The sequence below is a fragment of the Apium graveolens genome, chromosome 9, assembly GCF_009905375.1.
Source record: "Apium graveolens cultivar Ventura chromosome 9, ASM990537v1, whole genome shotgun sequence".
Classification (NCBI taxonomy): domain Eukaryota; kingdom Viridiplantae; phylum Streptophyta; class Magnoliopsida; order Apiales; family Apiaceae; genus Apium; species Apium graveolens.
Window position 1 is genome coordinate 266,439,818 of NC_133655.1, and position 18,003 is coordinate 266,457,820.

Sequence of the window (18,003 nt, forward strand, 5' to 3'; positions counted from 1 at the left end):
TGAACATGTAGCAAGTTCATAACGTGTTCCACGTATCAATGTTAAGGGAGTGTAATCCGGATGCCAGACAAATAGGGGCGTATGAGCGCATAGACATGCAACCAGATGTAACCTATATGGAGCAACCAGAAAGGGTTATAGATCGAAAAGGAACAAGTGCTTTGGAGAAGGGTTATCAAACTAGTTAGAGTTTGATGGTAGAACCACAATATAGGAAAATTTACTTGAGAGTTAGAAAGTGCAATGCTAAGAGAGCATCCCTATTCATTTTCTATCCGATTCCGGGACGGAATCCTTTTAAGGAGAGGAGACTGTAATAACCCCAATTTTTGGAATTTTTGAAACCCTTATGAATGGTGATTTTGCTGATTATGCTGAATAAGAAAAATTTTCATGCCACACTTTGTAGAGGTTCTTTTATTGTTATTCTGAAATCTTATTAGTACTCTATATGGTATATAAGTGTATGTAAAGATCGTCAGAATCCAAATTCGAACACTTTGATTTTTCCCGAAAATCCACAAGATACCAAAAGAATTGAGTATAAGGTAACATGATTAAAAGGATTTAAATTCAAGGATTATAAGAGAGGAACATAAAAGGAATATAAAATATTGAGAAAGGTTTAAGAGAACCCACGTAATAAGATCTCAGATATGATCCCTCAAATGACGAATGAAAATAAAAGATAAGCGAGCCGTATAACAGATCAGCGGTCATTAGCCAAGTAATTAAGGGATTAATCAAAAAGGTAGTGGATGATGATGTCATCACATGACACAAGCTTGCTTGCATAAGCATAACAAAGGAGTTTTGTTTATTGGATGATTTTCGGCCATACAAAATTAACCATTGTAAAAAGGTTAAAACAAATTTCAAGACAAAAAGAAGAATCAACCAAGCAAATAACATAAATCAAAAAGAGAAGAGTTGACTTTGCAAGAAGAAGCTCTCGGCCAAAATAAACACAGAAACTTCAAACTACCATATATCCTTCAATACTCACTCAAATGTTGTGTTCTATAGCTCTTTGGAAAGGTATTGAGATGGCCTAAAACTATTGTTCACAAGTCTCATCCAAATAAGCATGGTAAGACCCTCATTTTTATAGTTCTTTCAATCGGACTTTTAGAAACTTTAAAGCCTAACTTTATGTTCTTGATTTCTTTGGAAAGATCAAGCTTGTAGGAGGCTCCATAAGGCTTCCTAGAAACTTAACACCTCCCAAGGAAGGTATAAACTTCAAACCCTAGCCTTTACTTTGATTATTAGTTAGTTTGATGGTTGGTTTTCTAAATGAAAAGCATGATCTGTGATTATTAGTAGTTGATTTGAATTTGGAGTGATTTGGTGAATGAATCTTGTTATAGATAATAGAACTTGATTGTGGTTGGTTGAGATGAAGAATCTGGAGAATAAGGACTGATATAGTATTATTTAGTTGAGGTTTTGATGTGTTAATAATTGTGGGTTGTTTGGTGAGGTTTTGGTGTAGTGAGAAACTTGGAAAACTCGTAAACATAGCCGTCGTAATGCCCATTTTCCTTAGACTGTTGTACATGAATCTCGGACCAGATAACTCACTGACCAATCTGTAACATTACCATGATTAGCTAGAGCATGTCGTAAGCTTCATTTTGATATGTATTTCGCTTGGTTCTGATGTACGGTTTAGGAGAAACGGCCGTTTTAAGTAACGGCGTTTCACGAATGAACCTTTACCCCTCACCTTACTTTGAAACCTTGGTTAAGGCCCTTAAATGACTAATTGGAGTATAAAACAATTATGTAAAGTGGATTAGGCAGTTGGGAGGGTACTCGCGAAAGAATCGCCTTAAAACCCTTAATGGTTAAATTATTAAAAATGGTGGAGCCGAGGGTACTCGAGCAACTTAAGTGAATCGTTAAGCGCAAAAGCGAGCGTTAGAGTCTAGTTGGTTAAAGTGTAGATTCTTAAGCGATCTTGGTTTAATTCCAACTTATATGTTGTTTATAGGTTACCAGGCTCGTCCCAGGCCTTTTACCACCCTCAGTCGCTCAGGCAAGTTTTCTACCCGTTATACTGTTGTTGTGATGTATATATGTATATGCATTATCTTGTGATAAGTGCATGATTGTTTTTAGCAAATCTTGCGATATATTGGAGCATTCTGATATGGTATATATGCATGTCTGTTTCGTAATCATGATATCTAATTATTGATTCAATTGCTTATAAGTTGCATAATACCTATGCTAGAGATAAGAAGTAGTTATGTATACCCTTAGTATATGGGACCCAAAGGTGAACATATTTTCTAAACCGGGAGACGATGTTCCCGAGTATATTATATATATATAAATAGTTTTCAAAACTATTATTCGAATAAGGTTTATTCGATAACTTTATTTCACTTAATAAATATTATTTTGAATATTCATTCGAGGACTTATGACTCCGCTTATTTTATTAAATAATATTCTTTATTTTATTAAAGAATAATGTGTCGATAATCAAACTTACTTTTGACTATTCAAATAAAGATAGTACTTTCGTATAAGTATATCTTTGGTTATTTAATATTCATTTAAAGTATAAGTTTTAAAACTTCTACTTCAATTATTTTTATAAAGATTATTCTTTATGGGAATATTATTTAAATAATAATATTCAGATATTTTCTAATATATTGGGACTGATTTATTTTATTAAATCAGCATTACTCCAAACATCCTTTAAAATGTTTTCGAGTCTTCAAAATGATTTTAAAAGTTAGGGCGGATCCCAAAACTCATTTTTATATTTAAGATCCTCTTTTCGAAGGGGATTTAAATACTCGCTCAAAACCTGAGGGATCCGGCTCTGTGGTGTGTTTTATATTCGCAACAAGGTTGCTATTTTGATAAAAGAGTTTTTGATTACTTACCCAACACTCGGGAAGTAAAATTCTTGGAACAAGTTAATCCATTAACAGGCATCGCCTGGGAAATATCGGTGAGTTTTCCTTTCCAACTAGATACGACTTTTTGGTGGAGCCGTATCAACAAGTTTCTACTTGGGGAAAGGGGGGACAAGCTTTACGTTTCAGAGTCATGGATTTCATCTGAACTAGGAGTGGCGTAAGTGGTCGAGTGGCGCCGGCCCAGCCTTATTATATTGGCCCAAATGGCCTGGAAGTTCCGCTAATACGGTCCATTCCTTAGGAGTCCAGGGTTCGGTTGACAAGTAAATCCGACTGTTCTCCTCTACATGTAGAAAATGGTGGGGTTGCACTACTACGACTGATCATCGTAAGTGGTCTTCCTAGAGCGACAAACTCCCGTAATGAGTTCATCATCCAGTTGGATATTTCTGCAACACTACCCAGAGCACTTCGATAGAAAGGCTACGGCTGGGCGATTGTTGAGTGTTGGCAGGGTCGAGTTTTCAAAATGATGTTTCCATCAAATGAAGTATCTCGTAACTTCATTTCTTTTAAATGATATTTTAAAGATTGATTCTATACAAGTTATGCCTTGTAGCTTAATATATGTGATGAACTATTTATACCTTGAACGGTGGTAGTTCAAGTAGTATTCGGAAATGATATAAGTATATTGGAGTATCTTGTAACTTCATCTTTTCAACTTATATCTAGTAAATGATTATCTTATGCATGACAAAGATTTTCACAAAAATTTTGAGATAAGGTTAGATATATGAGATAACCTTGCAATGATATGTTCATACAGTTATCAACTGGAACTCGGTGTATATTATGCATGGAAGAGGACTTCCAAGATTTTGAAAAATATATATATATACACTGAATATTTTGCGACTTGGTCGCGATAAGATATCAAACTTGGTTCATTTTTTTACTTGACCAAGACTTTCATGATTACTATGAGAATGCTCATATATTGTTAATCATTATACATATTATTTCAGTGAGCTTGTTGCTCACCCTTGCTTTCTTCTTTCATCACACAATATCAGATAGACAAGATGAACAGGACCAAGCTCCCAATTCGCGAGCGGATAGGAAACGTTCTGCAGTTTCCTATAGGCGTTGACGTCGCTGTAGCTGAGGTAGGAACTACCAATAGGCTAGGCTTTCAACTTTTGATGTACCAGACTTATGTATCTTTATCAATTGTAATAATGGCAAAGAAATGTAAATTTATTCAGAAACCCTTTTAGGGTGTAATGGCATATAATTGTGGAATAAATTGACTCGTGTTATTTTTGGATATTCATCTCTGAGACTATAACTTGTGGTGTGTGTGTGTTTATTGTGGGGTCACAGTACAGAGTAGTTGATTGTTTATTCAGATTGGGTGTTATTAAGGGAAATGGAACTCGTGACAACCCCGATCCCGGATTTGGGACTGTTACATATGTGGTACACCTGCCACATTTTCAGAGATGCATGATGGCTATCTTCTCTGACATGATTGATGATGGCTATCTTCTCTGACATGATTGGTCAGAATATGGTAGTGTTCATGGATGATTTTTCTGTGTTCGGGGATTCTTTTGACGATTGCTTGCAAAATCCTGGCGCAGTTCTTAAAAGGTGTGTTGAGACCAATCTGGTTCTCAACTGAGAGAAATGTCACTTTATGGTGCAACAGGGCATCATTCTTGGGCACAAGGTCTCTAGTAAAGGTCTTGAGGTGGAAAAAGCCAAGGTGGGGATCATTGAAAACCTTCCCCCACCCATTTTTGTTAAAGGAATTCGCAGCTTTCTTGGTCATGCGGGTTTTTATAGACGGTTCATCAAAGACTTCTCTAAAATCTCTAAACCGTTGTGCAATTTATTGGAGAAAGATGTCCTTTCAAGTTTGACGATGAGTGTCTAGCTGCTTTTGAGGGCTTTAAGAAGAGTTTGATTACGGCACCTGTCATAACTACACCTGATTGAAATGAGCCTTTTCAAATGATGTGCGATACAAGTGACTATGTAGTTAGAGCAGTTCTTGGGAAAAGGAAGAACAATATATTTCATGTGGTCTACTATACTAGTAATACCCTCAATGGTGCTCAACTGAACTATACTATTACTGAGAAGGAACTCTAGCCATTGTCTACGGTTTTGAAAAGTTTTGTTCTTATTTGCTTGGGACGAAAGTGACAATTTTCACTGATCACGTTGCTATTCTCTATCTCATCTCGAAGAAGGACTCAAAGCCTAGATTGATTTGGTGGGTTCTTTTACTTCAGGAGTTTGAGTTGGAGATCAATGATAGAATAGGTACTGAGAATCAAGTCGTTGATCTTCTCTCTCGTTTAGAAGATCCAAGTACGACTTCACAGGATAAAACATTGATAAATGAGTCTTTTCTCGATGAGCAGTTGTTTGGGGTGCAAGAGGAAGAACCATGGTTCGTAGACATTGTGAACTACCTTGTGAGCAATATTATGCCTCCAGACTTGTCTTCTGCTCAAAGGAAAAAAGTTTCTTCACGAGGTGAAGTGATACATTGTTAAGCGGCATTTATGACACTTTATAATTCTCTATTAAGCTTTGAATTGGTGTATTTGTACTCAAGTTATTGGTATTTTAATGTGTTTTCTAGTGTTTTTGCATTTCAGGCATTAATCTGAGAATCAGGTGAATTAGCATTGATTTGATGCTAATATGGTGTTAGGTTGGTGTCTAAGAAATAAAGCTTGCGAAGACCGGCTCAAATCTGCAAGAAAAAAAAGAAGCCAAAGTTTTGGCAGAAGCCCAGCGCACCCGCGCTGATCAAGCGGGCGGCCGCGCGGCCGCGCCCGAACTTCAGAGAGCCAGCGCGCCCGCGCTGATCAAGCACGCGGCCGCGCCAGGTCGGGTTTCAAGAATCCTGTTTTGAATAGAAGACTGATTTCTGGACTTCTCTGCTGATCAGGGATGCTATATAAATAACTTTAGGTCGTGTTTAATAAGATATCAATCCAGAGACATATCAAGGAGAGCTATAAGAAGACCGTGTTAGCACGATTCAACAAAGACGAAGAAGATCTTGTTTTTGCTTGTGAATCTTTGTTCTAAGTTGTACTTGGATGCCATTTTTCTTATTTATGAACCTTACTCTTATTTCGTACTTGGTTTTATTTATTCGTTATAAAGACTACATTTATTATACCATGCTTTCATCGGAACCCACGTTGATGATAAGTCCGATTATGGGCTAATCGTTATCGCGAGGTTCTAACGGATTTATTTATGGATTTCTTTAGTTGATTTATTTTGATGCCTTAGTATGTGGTGATTGTATGATAAACTAGTATTGGTTGTGCATATTCGTCTTATGAGCATCGCGAACTTATAAGATAGAGTGTTAATTCTTAATGAAGCGAAAGTAAATTTAAGGATTTAGAACTTGCCATGCTAGTATAGGTTCATGTATTTGTTATGCATGATCCGTAGGTAATTTTAACCATCTTACTTGCCCTATGTAATCAAGATAGATAACTTGTGCTTAAACTGTTATGTTGTCAAATTCTATAGACATATAGGGTCTCAATATAATTGGTGTCTATTCAGCTTCTATCTCTTTTATGGATGTCTGTTAGTATATTATTCGTGCAACAAAAGTTGGCGTTTATCAGTTTCGTGTTATCTAATTAGTGTCATCATCATTGCATGCTAAGGTAAAGAACAATAAGGCTATTGAATGAAGTATTTAATGAAGTTAGAATCCCATGTTTGTCATATATATTAATTCAATCAATTTTATTCTCTTAGTTATAATCGTTAGTTTAATTCTTAGTTATAAATAACCTCAATTTGATATAGTATTAGCATTGAATAATAACCATACATTGTTGCTTAAGTGCATAGATTAATTAGTTAACCAAAGTCAGTCTCTCTGGGAACGAACTAGAAAAGATTCTATATTACTTGCGAACGCGTATACTTGCGTGTATTATTAGCGCATGTTTAGTGACTAACAAGTTTTTGGCGCCGCTGCCGGGGACTGCTGTTGCCCAGTAAAGATACAATTGTTTAAGGGGGGTTGGATACAATTGTATAAATATTTCGAACAAGTAATAAAATTTAACAGCTTTTTATATATCTGATAAAAACTTTTACAAAATCCTCTCAAGAAATACTGATGTTCTTGAGAGCTGCTAGGTCGAATAATCCTCGAGTGTGTTTCAACTAATTGATGACCTAAACTGTGTTTATATACTACACAGCTACAACATATTAATCTAACTAAGATATGCATTATCAAAAACTAACTGAAACTGATACATATCTTAAATTAAATAAATAAAGTCCTATAACTCAGACGTAACAGATATCTGCTCCACAATATAAGGAACAGAACAAATCCTCTATTACTGACTGTCTTCAAATACTGATGTCATACAAATGCTGATGGCATACCAAGATCTCCATACTGGAATGACCAATGCCTCCTATGGTTCGAGATTTGATAAGTTTTTTTTTCGTTGTATACCACCCAAGAAGGCTTCTTGATGGACTTATCAACATCATCCTGTTTTGAGATAGAATCTCTTAACCCTGCTGACACAAATTCAACATGCTTGAACCCTTTTGAATAATTGAATACATGGATGTCTTTCCATCTTCTATTCTTCTTGCCGAGAGGATCATAGTTTGAAGATAAATCATCAGTCTTCCCTTCTGCTTTATGACATATCTCCTTCTTTGATTTTAAAACTCTCTGCAAATATTCTTTGCATGCTTGATCAACTTCCCTTCTATCAATCTTTTCTTTTTCATCAGCCTCTGAAATATGAGGAGTGATTACTAGAGAAGGAGTTGACTCATTTAATGCTTTGATCACTTTTTCATCAGAGTTAAAATCAGTTATCAGGTTCACAGCATCAGATCTGCTTTTACCTCAGTATTTATGTCTGCATCATGAGTTACATTCTGATTTGCTGTATCAGCTTGATCAATGTCAGTGGCTGATCTTTTCTTCCTTGGTATAATCAACTCTTCTGGCTTCTGAACTTCTTTATCTTCTTCATTTCCTTGTACAGGAACATAACCTTCTCTGGATAGAAAATTCAGAAAAGTAGAGTTGAATGCAGTCACTTGCCTTGATCCAGAAGTTCTTCCACCTCTTCCTCTTCTTCTTGCTCTTGCAGATCTACCACCTCTTTTTCCTCTTCCTTTAGAAGTGTTAGCTTCAGCTTCAATTTGAGCCAAGAGCTCCTTTTGTTACATAACTGCTTCTTCAGGTGTTAGATCAGGAAATTCTTCAGTTATATACCCAAGAGTACTCCTAGCATTCTTTTGCTCAAACTTCTTGTCTTTGTAGTACAAGACAATCTCTTCACATGTTTCCTTATGTCTATAAGGAAAGAACATCCCTTTAGCTTCTACTAAATTTAAGATTGTAATATCATCATCCTCGGGAGCACCGGCAGTAGTCTTGTGCTTGGCTTTATAAGCACCAGTAGACTTCCTTTGTCCTGAAGGAACATTCTTCTTGAAATGTTGAAGTTGTTGAGCAGTAGAAGCAATTTGAACATCTGTAACTGGATTATTCTTATCACCATCATCATCAATATCTTTATCCTTTATCTGAATAGAATCTGGTGTACATTTTGTAGCAATTATCTTCTCCCCCTTTTTGGCATCAGTATTTGAAAGAAGAGAAAACAGAGCATCCAGTTTGTCACCTATAGAAGAAACCTTATCTTCCAAGGAGGAAAGTCTAGAGGCCATGCTGTCTTGAGATTTAACAACATCTTTGATGGTATTTTTCACACTTTTGATTTCAGCTGAGTTAGGTATGTGAAGCAAAAATCCATCAATTTTCTCTTTGACACCAGCATGAGACTTCTTCATTTCATCAAGTTCAAAGTGAATTCATTTAACAGAAATGGTTGAGGCCTTAAGATGCAACTTCAGATCAGGATTTTGAATTTCATCATAGGCCCGATGAATGTGTTGCAGGCCAACAACAGATGAGATAGAAGTATTTGCAAGTCTCCATTTATAATCCTATTTTGTCTTTCTGAAATGCTCAACATCAGCATTGTAATAAGAAGGATGGTTAGTGAAGTGCGAAGAATAACCAACATTGGACTTCTTAGATGCATCAATTGCAGACTTAAGCTGAGCTGAATCAGAATCATCGTCATCACTATCATTGTCAGAGTCAGAAAAGCCATCAGAAGAATGTGCAGAATCAGGCAGAAGTACCTTGCCTTTATCCAGATTCTTTGCAAGAGATGCATGTGGCTGATGGGATCCTGAAACAGAAATACGGTAACACCTAAATTTCTCTGTTCTTTTTAAGTGATCTCATCACTTCTCACACAATATATTACTTTTAAGAGTAATATTATTCTCACAAAAGAAACTTTATAAGTAAAGAAAAACTTATAAAATTCTTGTCTCAAAACTACCTCTCCTTTTTGCCAGTACAGGAGACTGCCACTCAAAATATTTTTCTTTTTTTTTAAATCTGATATTTTCACACAGTCTCTCAGAAAGGCTCAATCACACATATAGCAAAGAAATAAGAGATGGCTGAGAAGAGTTGTATGCTTGTCATATAAATAGAGGTAACCTCAAATAAGAGACTATTTATAATCATACAAACATGAGAATATATGAGAAGTTAGCAATACCTGAAGGTGATTCCTCAAGTGGAAGTGATGAAAGTGGATGAACAAACAGCACATTAGGATGCTTTTTCAAACTAGCAACTAGTAATGGATCATCAATTGTAGCTAGTGCAGTTGAAGGATGATTCTCAGTAGAAGCTGTTGTATCTTCAGGATTTGATCTGTCAGGAGTATGTGAAAGACCATCATCAGTACTTTGAACTAATGGTTCTTGTGGAGTCTGAGACATGTGAGCTGCTTCAGCAATGCTTGGTAAAGGTTCTTGTGTGCTCTTTTCAAAAATAGGATCATCAATGATTGCATCCACTCGTGACAGTATCTCTTGATGAGTTTTCTTTTCCTGGAGTAGTTGGACAGAGTCAGCAAGAAGATCACTCTGAGCAATATTAACAATGATCTGTGCAGCCTCAGTGTCTACATCTTCCCTTTGAGAAGATGGTTCTTGTGTGACTGGATGTGTTGCAGTTGCTAAATCCCTTTGAGACCTAGGTTCTTGTGTACTCACATCCTTGTCAAGAGGCTGAGTCTTCTTCTTCTTTCTAATATATCCAACTACTTCTTCACTTCTTCTTTTCAACTGGCTTTTTGTAGTTTTCTTGTGTTCAACAGTTGCTTCAATTACTGGAAGCTTGTCAAGCAAAGCACTAGCATCAGTAGTTGGCTCCTTGATTCCAGTAGTGTCAATCAAGTCATCAGGATTTTGATCAATGGACTTCTTGATTTTTTACAGGGACCCTATTGGCATATGATCATCTGATTCAGAATCTTCTTGAATGATCAGTCTTCTTTTCCTAATTGGAAAGCAGTCTTCTTTCTTCTCATTCTCACTCAGTGAGACTTGTTTAGCTTTCTGTCAGATATGACAGATTTCTTAAATAGCCTTTTCTTTGTTACACCTGATGTCTTTTGAGAAACAACAGAGGAGGCTAATTTAGAGGCTTGTTGTGTTTACTGTTTGGAAGAAGAAATAATTGGGTTAGAAACAAGATGGGTGATTTCTTGAGTCTTAGCATTAGAAAATATGACAGAGGTGCCAGCATCAGGATTTGCAGGCACTTGTGTAGGAGTAGGTATATTTCTTAACAGAAATTTCCTGACCTCTCAAGAAAGAAAGGGTGGTCCTGAAAATTTATTATTTTCATCCCTTTTAATATGATCAGTGATTGATTTTTCATAAATTTGAAAAACAGGGGGTAATTCATCATCATCAAACATAGCATTAGGGCATAGAAAATTGAAAATCAGTTACAGAAACCTAGTATACCCTATTACTCCTGAAGCATCTGCTCTTCTAGAAATTATGAACTGTAATTTAGTATTACCATAATCAAAATTACCAGAGTTAAGAAGAGAGTACCCAATTCTCAGAGAAGTGGATGGAAGAGCATCAAAGTTTGTTGTCTTATTCAAGAAACATCTACTGATGAAGTCAAAGAAAAGTTCCACTCTCTTTTCAGTTTGGTCCTGTCCAATTTTCCAATTGTTATGATTTCCCCTTGATAGCCTAACGTCCTGAGCATATCAAACAGCTGCTCAGTGGTATGAGTATCAGGAGCACCATCAAGTGCAGGCAATCTCAAAGCTTGAAGCAGAATGTTAGCATCAACTTCATATCTTTGGTCCTTATACTCAAAGGAAAAACCAGTATATGTTGAATTTACCACTGCTGTGTGCCAGACCTGCATGACAGCCCTGTATGACACCTTAACAGGATTTGTGAGAGCATACCCAATTGGATATAGAAGAAGAAAATCCTGAATATCATGAAAAGATGATGGTAGCTGCTGATGTGTAAGCAGAGCTAAGTAATTGTTAGTACCAAATGTGTTTCCATGAATGATTGTGGTTTGACTGAAGAGTGGTGAAACTTCAGAAGTTTTCATGATGTGAATATCTTCTGAGAGAGAGTAAGTGTGAGATGTGCGTAGTGAAACTAAGTGTATGATGAATTGTGTTACAAAATTTCTTTAGGTTTTATAGCTTCACTATTCAGAAATAGGTTTAACACACTCGTATGAATGAGGTGACTTAGCGAATTTGACTTCGAACGGGAAATAATTACTGAGTAATTCAATTTGACGGTGAAGGAAATTGCGGAAGTAAATACAAAATACATACAGTTATATCAAGACACAACCGTAGAAATTTGTTTATCTGATAATCCACCATTAATCATTAATTAAGTGAGACACTTAATTTCAACAATAAAGCTTATTCAGAAATTGATTAACACTAATAATCTGAATTAGAATGTGCTGACATGTCGTCTGGATTTGAGACCTTTCTTCTGTCAAGATTTGACCAACTCAGGATATGTTGATTCAAATTCAACATTTGTTTGTCAAGGCATCACAAATTATTAGCAACCACAATTTTAATCAAAACATTCATCAAGAAATACAATTCAAGTAGATGAAGTAAAGATTAACAGGCTTCAATGAAAACATTCACATGCATATAATACGACATAAACAAAGACTAAATCTTGCAATCAAAAGAAATTTCATTAATATATCAAAAGAGTACATTTCATGAAATTTGTAGATTACATGCAAAAGATTACAAGATAATCCTAGTCTAAGATGGTGAACATCAATAGCCTTGGTCTAAGAAGGAAGGCTATTGATTAGTTCCTCCTGCTATTGACAACTAGCACTACAAGACGGATGATTCGTTCTTGCTGAAGAAGAGCCTCTCTCCATTCTTCTTCCAAGCGATCAAGATGGAGTTGATAGTTCATCTCAAAGAACAAGAGATTTGTCTGAACATCTTGTGGAACCAAGTTCCATATCTCATCGGGAATGACAGTGACGTGCCCTTCATGCTCCCAGTCACCACAACTGAACTCGACGTTGTAGTTTTCATAGTTCATAAACATGTTTACAAGAACCATTTTTATGAAGGAAGAAAATAGTGAGGATTAAAAGAGAGAGAATAGTTTTGTGTGAGAATAGAAGATGATATGTCTGAGATGAAATGACGGTTAAATAGCCAATGGAATATCAAGGGACTAGAGAACTAATTAATGATTAAGTGTAGAGTTAACTTAATAAATTAACCAAAAGATTTCTTTTTAAGGCGCGTCTCCCTAGACCGATGTGTAATGATGACAGTGATATATTTATTCGGACATGCACAATTAGCAAATAAATCACTTAATTTATCATGCATATAAAATAGAATACATCAAATATTTCTAGCTTAATATATAAGAACACGAAATTTAGGACATATCAGGATTTGATCAATATACATCAGGATTTGATCAAATATAAATTGAAATAAAAATTTACTTGTCCCAATTAACCATACCAAGTTTATTCACAAGCTTTATATATGTTGCTTCAGGTAATGGCTTTGTAAAGATATCAGCCAGCTGCTGATCAGTAGGAATAAAATGAAGCTCCATGGTTCCTTCCATGACATGCTCTCTTATGAAGTGATATCTGATACTGATGTGCTTTGTAAGAGAGTGTTGCACCAGATTTCTTGTCATAGCAATAGCACTTTGATTATCACAATAAATAGGAATTTTTGAGAATGATAATCCATAGTCCATGAGCTGATTTCTCATCCATAATAACTGAGCACAGCAACTCCCAACTGCATAATACTCATCCTCAACAATTGAAGTAGAAATAGATTTCTGCTTCTTGCTGAACCATGAGACTAATCTCCCTCCCAAGAACTAACAGTTTCCTGATGTATTTTCCTGTCTATTTTGCATCCAGCAAAATCAACATCTGAATAACCACATAATGCAAAATCAGCTTCTCTTGCATACTAAAGTCCAAGTGAAACAGTACCCTTGAGGTATCTGAAAATTCTCTTTAATGCAATAAGATGTGGCTCCCTTGGATTTGCCTGAAATCTTGCACACAAACAAGTGGCAAACATAATGTCTGGCCTGCTAGCAGTTAGGTATAACAGAGATCCAATCATACCTCTGTAGGTTGTCACATCAACTATTGTACCTTCATTTGGATCAAGTTTTGTAGCAGTTTCCACAGGAGTACTTGCAGTTGCACTTTCTTGCATATTAAACCTCTTCAGTAGATTTCTTGTGTACTTGGACTGATTGATATAGATGCCATTATCAGTCTGTTTAATCTGCAAGCCTAGGAAGTAGCTCATCTCTCCCATCATACTCATTTGATATCTTGATTACATCAACTTTGAAAACTTATCACACAGTGTTTGATTAGTTGATCCAAAAATGATATCATCCACATAAATTTGAACTAAAAGCAAATCTTTACCTTTATTCAGATAAAACAGGGTTTTATCTATTGTACCTATTTTGAATTCACTTTCAAGTAAAAACTGAGCAAGGGTTTCATACCATGCTCTAGGTGCTTGCTTCAGTCCATAAAGTGCTTTATCAAGTCTATAAACATAGTCGGGATGTTTAGGATCCATAAATCCTGGTGATTGTTCAACATAGACTTCTTCTTCAAGTTCTCCATTGAGAAATGCAACTCTTGACATCCATTTGGAAGACTTTGAACTTCTTGTGAGCAGCATATGCCAAGAAGATTCTAATTGCTTCCAACCTAGAAACAGGAGCAAATGTCTCATCATAATCAATACCTTCCTGTTGGGAATATCCTTTTGCCACCAATATTGCCTTGTTTCTGATGATTGTTCAATCAGAATCAATTTTATTTCTAAAGACCCACTTTTTGCCCATAATTGACATGTTCTTAGGTCTAGGCACCAGCTTCTGCACTGCATTTCTTTCGAACTCATTCAATTTTTCTTGCATAGCCATGACCCAATATGCATCCTTAAGTGCATCTTCTACTTTCTTTGGCTCTTTTTTTGAAAGTAAATTATGATATAAACATTCATTCTGAGTTGCACTTCTTGTCTTTACACCATCATCAGGATTTCCAATGATCAGATCAGGAGTATGATCCTTAGTCTATTTTCTAGCACTGGGAAGTGTCCTTCTGGAACTTGATGCTCCCCCTGAATTGTATGCCTCTTCAAATGCATTTGAGGCTCCCCTTGAATCCGTTGGGTCATTTCCTGATGAATTATTGGGACTTGACTCATGTTCTTCTGATGTTGAATCAGCATTGGATTGAGAAGAACTTTGAGATGATTCTTCAGTGTTAACATCATCAGCTGACCTTTGTTGTTGCTCCCCCTCAACTTGTGCAGGCTCATTTGCACAATGATTATCTTCAGAATCTGAAGGAGTGTCAGGATTTGGATCATCAGGATTTGACAGTTCATTAGAGTTTGATCCAGATTCTAAAAATGCCTTTTCATTTGCAAAGATTAAACTTTCATGAGTGTCTTCTTCAAAACCAGGAATCTTCTTATCATCAAAAGATACATTTATGGAGACTACTATAGTGTGTTCTTAGATTGAATACTCTGTAAGCTTTTGATGGTGAGTATCCAACAAAGATTCCTTCATCAGCCTTTGATTCAAACTTTCAAAGCTGATCAGTATGAGTTCTCAAAACAAAGCACTTACATCCAAATACATGAAGATGTTTGAGACTGGGCTTCTTTTCTTTTAGCATTTGATAAGGAGTAACACCATGTATGTTTATCAGAGTAACATTCTGAGTATAACATATTATGTTTACTACTTCAGCCCAGAAGTAAGTGGGTAGTTTTGCTTCTTCTAGCAGAGTTCTGCCAGCTTCAATTAAGGTTCTGTTCTTCCTTTCAACAATACCATTTTGCTGAGGTGTACCAGGAGCTGAGAATTGTTGTTCTATGCCTTTGTAATTGCAGAATTCCTCCATTTTTGAGTTCTTGAATTCAGTGCCATTATCACTCCTTAGAATTTTCACTTTATGAGTGGATCCATTTTCAATTTGCCTTATGTGGTCCAGAAGAATTTTTGGAGTTTCATCCTTCCTGTGTAGAAAATAAACCCATGTATATCTAGTGAAATCATCAACAATTACAAGTGTGTACCTTTTCTTATTGATGGACATTATGTTCACTGGTCCAAAAAGGTCCAAGTGCAGCATGTGATATGGCTCAGAGATAGAGAATTTTGTTTTGCTTTTAAAAGACACTCTTCTTTGTTTAGACTTTTGGCAAGCATCACAAAGACCATCACTTGAGTATAGCATGTTTGGTAATCATCTTACAAGCTCCTTCTTGGCAAGTTCATTGATTAAGTTAAAGTTGAGATGTGAGAGCTTCTTATGCCAGTTCCAGCTCTCATCTACTGATACCTTAGAGATAAGGCAAGTAGCTTCCTTTTCAAGACTTTCATGTAGCCTTCCTTCATAAATATTACCATGTATGTATCCTATCAAGACAATTTTTTTTGACTTGTTATGAACAACTTCACATTGTGAGTCATAGAATACAACATGATAACCTCTGTCAGTGATTTGACTGATGCTCAGAAGATTATGCTTCAGTCCTTCCACCAGAGCTACATTCTCTATTGCTACCTTTCCAATTATCAAGTTGCCATATCCCAGAATATGTCCTACATTTCCATCTCCATAAGATACATCTGGGCCAGCCTTCTTCTCAAATTCTGACAGCAGGGATTTATTTCCAGTCATGTGTCCTGAACATCCACTATCCAAGACAAGTGTATTTTTCTTGTTACCCTGCAATCAGAAGAATAATTAATTAGAAGGATTTTTAAGGACCCACACTTGTTGGGGCCTCTTTTTGGACAACTTAAGCCTTTGTGTGTTAGGAATACTTTTGACAGTCTTTCCTTTGTCAGGATTTATCTTGTCAGAAGCAAGTTTAGTAAAACCAACAAAATTAACCACACAAGCAACTTTATTAAACTTAGGCAAAGGTTCATAGTAATTGTGATACAACTTGTGATAAGAACTACAAGTATAAATCGAATGTCAATTACTACCACAATGAAAACAAGGATTTTGTGGTTTATAAAATATTGATCTACCCCTAACATCAGACTCAGGAATAGCAGTTTTCCTTTTCTTATTCCTCCTGCAATCAATAGCAAGATGATTAGTATTTCCACAGTTAAAGCAAGTTTTCCTAGGAGCATTGGGAACAACATTGTAATTTGAATCTTTAGAAATACCTTGCTTACCATTCCTGTTTCTTTTAGGACTTTTTACTTGAGGTTTGTCAGTAACCTCAGATATTTTCTTTTTCAATTGGCTTGCTGATAAAAGTACTATGTTATTTTCTTTCTTAACAGACTTAATGGTTTCCTTGCTTTTCTTTCTTTAAGTTTTATCACTTACCAGTTTTTCTTGTGATACTGATGTTGAACCCTTTTCAAAAGTGGATTTGGGTTCATCAGCTTCTGATGAAATAAACTTAACAGAAGTTTTAATGGAAATTTTATTTTCAGTGTCAACATCCTTAATTCCATCTTTATAGCCTATGCATTCTTTCCAGTTTTTCTTTGAGATCATCTCATGAACCTTTTTGCCTGAATCAGTCCAGGTTTTAAGGGTTTTTCTTTCATTCTCTAGATCCTTTTCTAACATACTGTATCTAGCCTCAAGAATCTTAACTGTATGTTTAGCTCTCTCACATTCTTTCTTCAAATCTATCTGATGTATTAAGTCAGACTCTAACTGATCATTCCTAGATTTCAAGGTCTTAATTTCAGTTATAAGTTTATCATTTTCTAAAGTCTTATTATTAAAACTATCATGCAGAGATTTAAGAATAGATTTTAATTCAGATATATTTTCGGTATCAAAAGAGAAGAAAGGAGTTTGTACCTTAGGATCAGAACTAGTAGAATCATCAATGCTAGCCATCAGTGCATAGCATGTGTTTTCATCTTCAGAATCAGAGGAGTCCATCCAATTCTTGCTTGACGTGATCAGGGCTTTATTCTTCCCTTTATCATGCTTTGTTTTCTTGCACTCTGAGGCAAAGTGACCAGGTTCATCGCAGTTGTAGCACTTGATCTTTGTCCTGTCTACCTTCCCAGTTTTAGAGTCATTTCCATCTTTCCTCCCAGTTGACTTCCTTTCACCTCCAGTGAACTTCTTCCTGAAACTTCTGTTGTTCCTAGATTTCTTGAATTGCATTCTCTTGAAGCCCTTAACCAGCAATACGGCCATTTGCATGATATCAGAATCTGTCATGTTCTCATCAGTTTCAGAATCAGTATCATCATCAGGATTTGATGATGAATCATCAGTATCTGATTCTGGCAAATTATTCTTCTTTTGTATAGCTCCAACAGACTTTTCTTTTAAAGCTTTATCATTTACTTTCAAAGCAACAGATTTCCCTTTGTTACTTCTCCTCTTTCTCCTTTGCTGAACCTCCAAACCATGAGTTCTCAGCATGCCATAGACTTCATCCAGGGTAATTACTTTCAGATCATATTGATGTCGTATGATTGAAGTTTGAGTCTCCCATTTTTCACTTAAAGCTCTTAAAAACTTGGTGTTTGAATCCTCTCGATCATACACCTTTCCCACCAAAGACAGATTGTTTAGCAG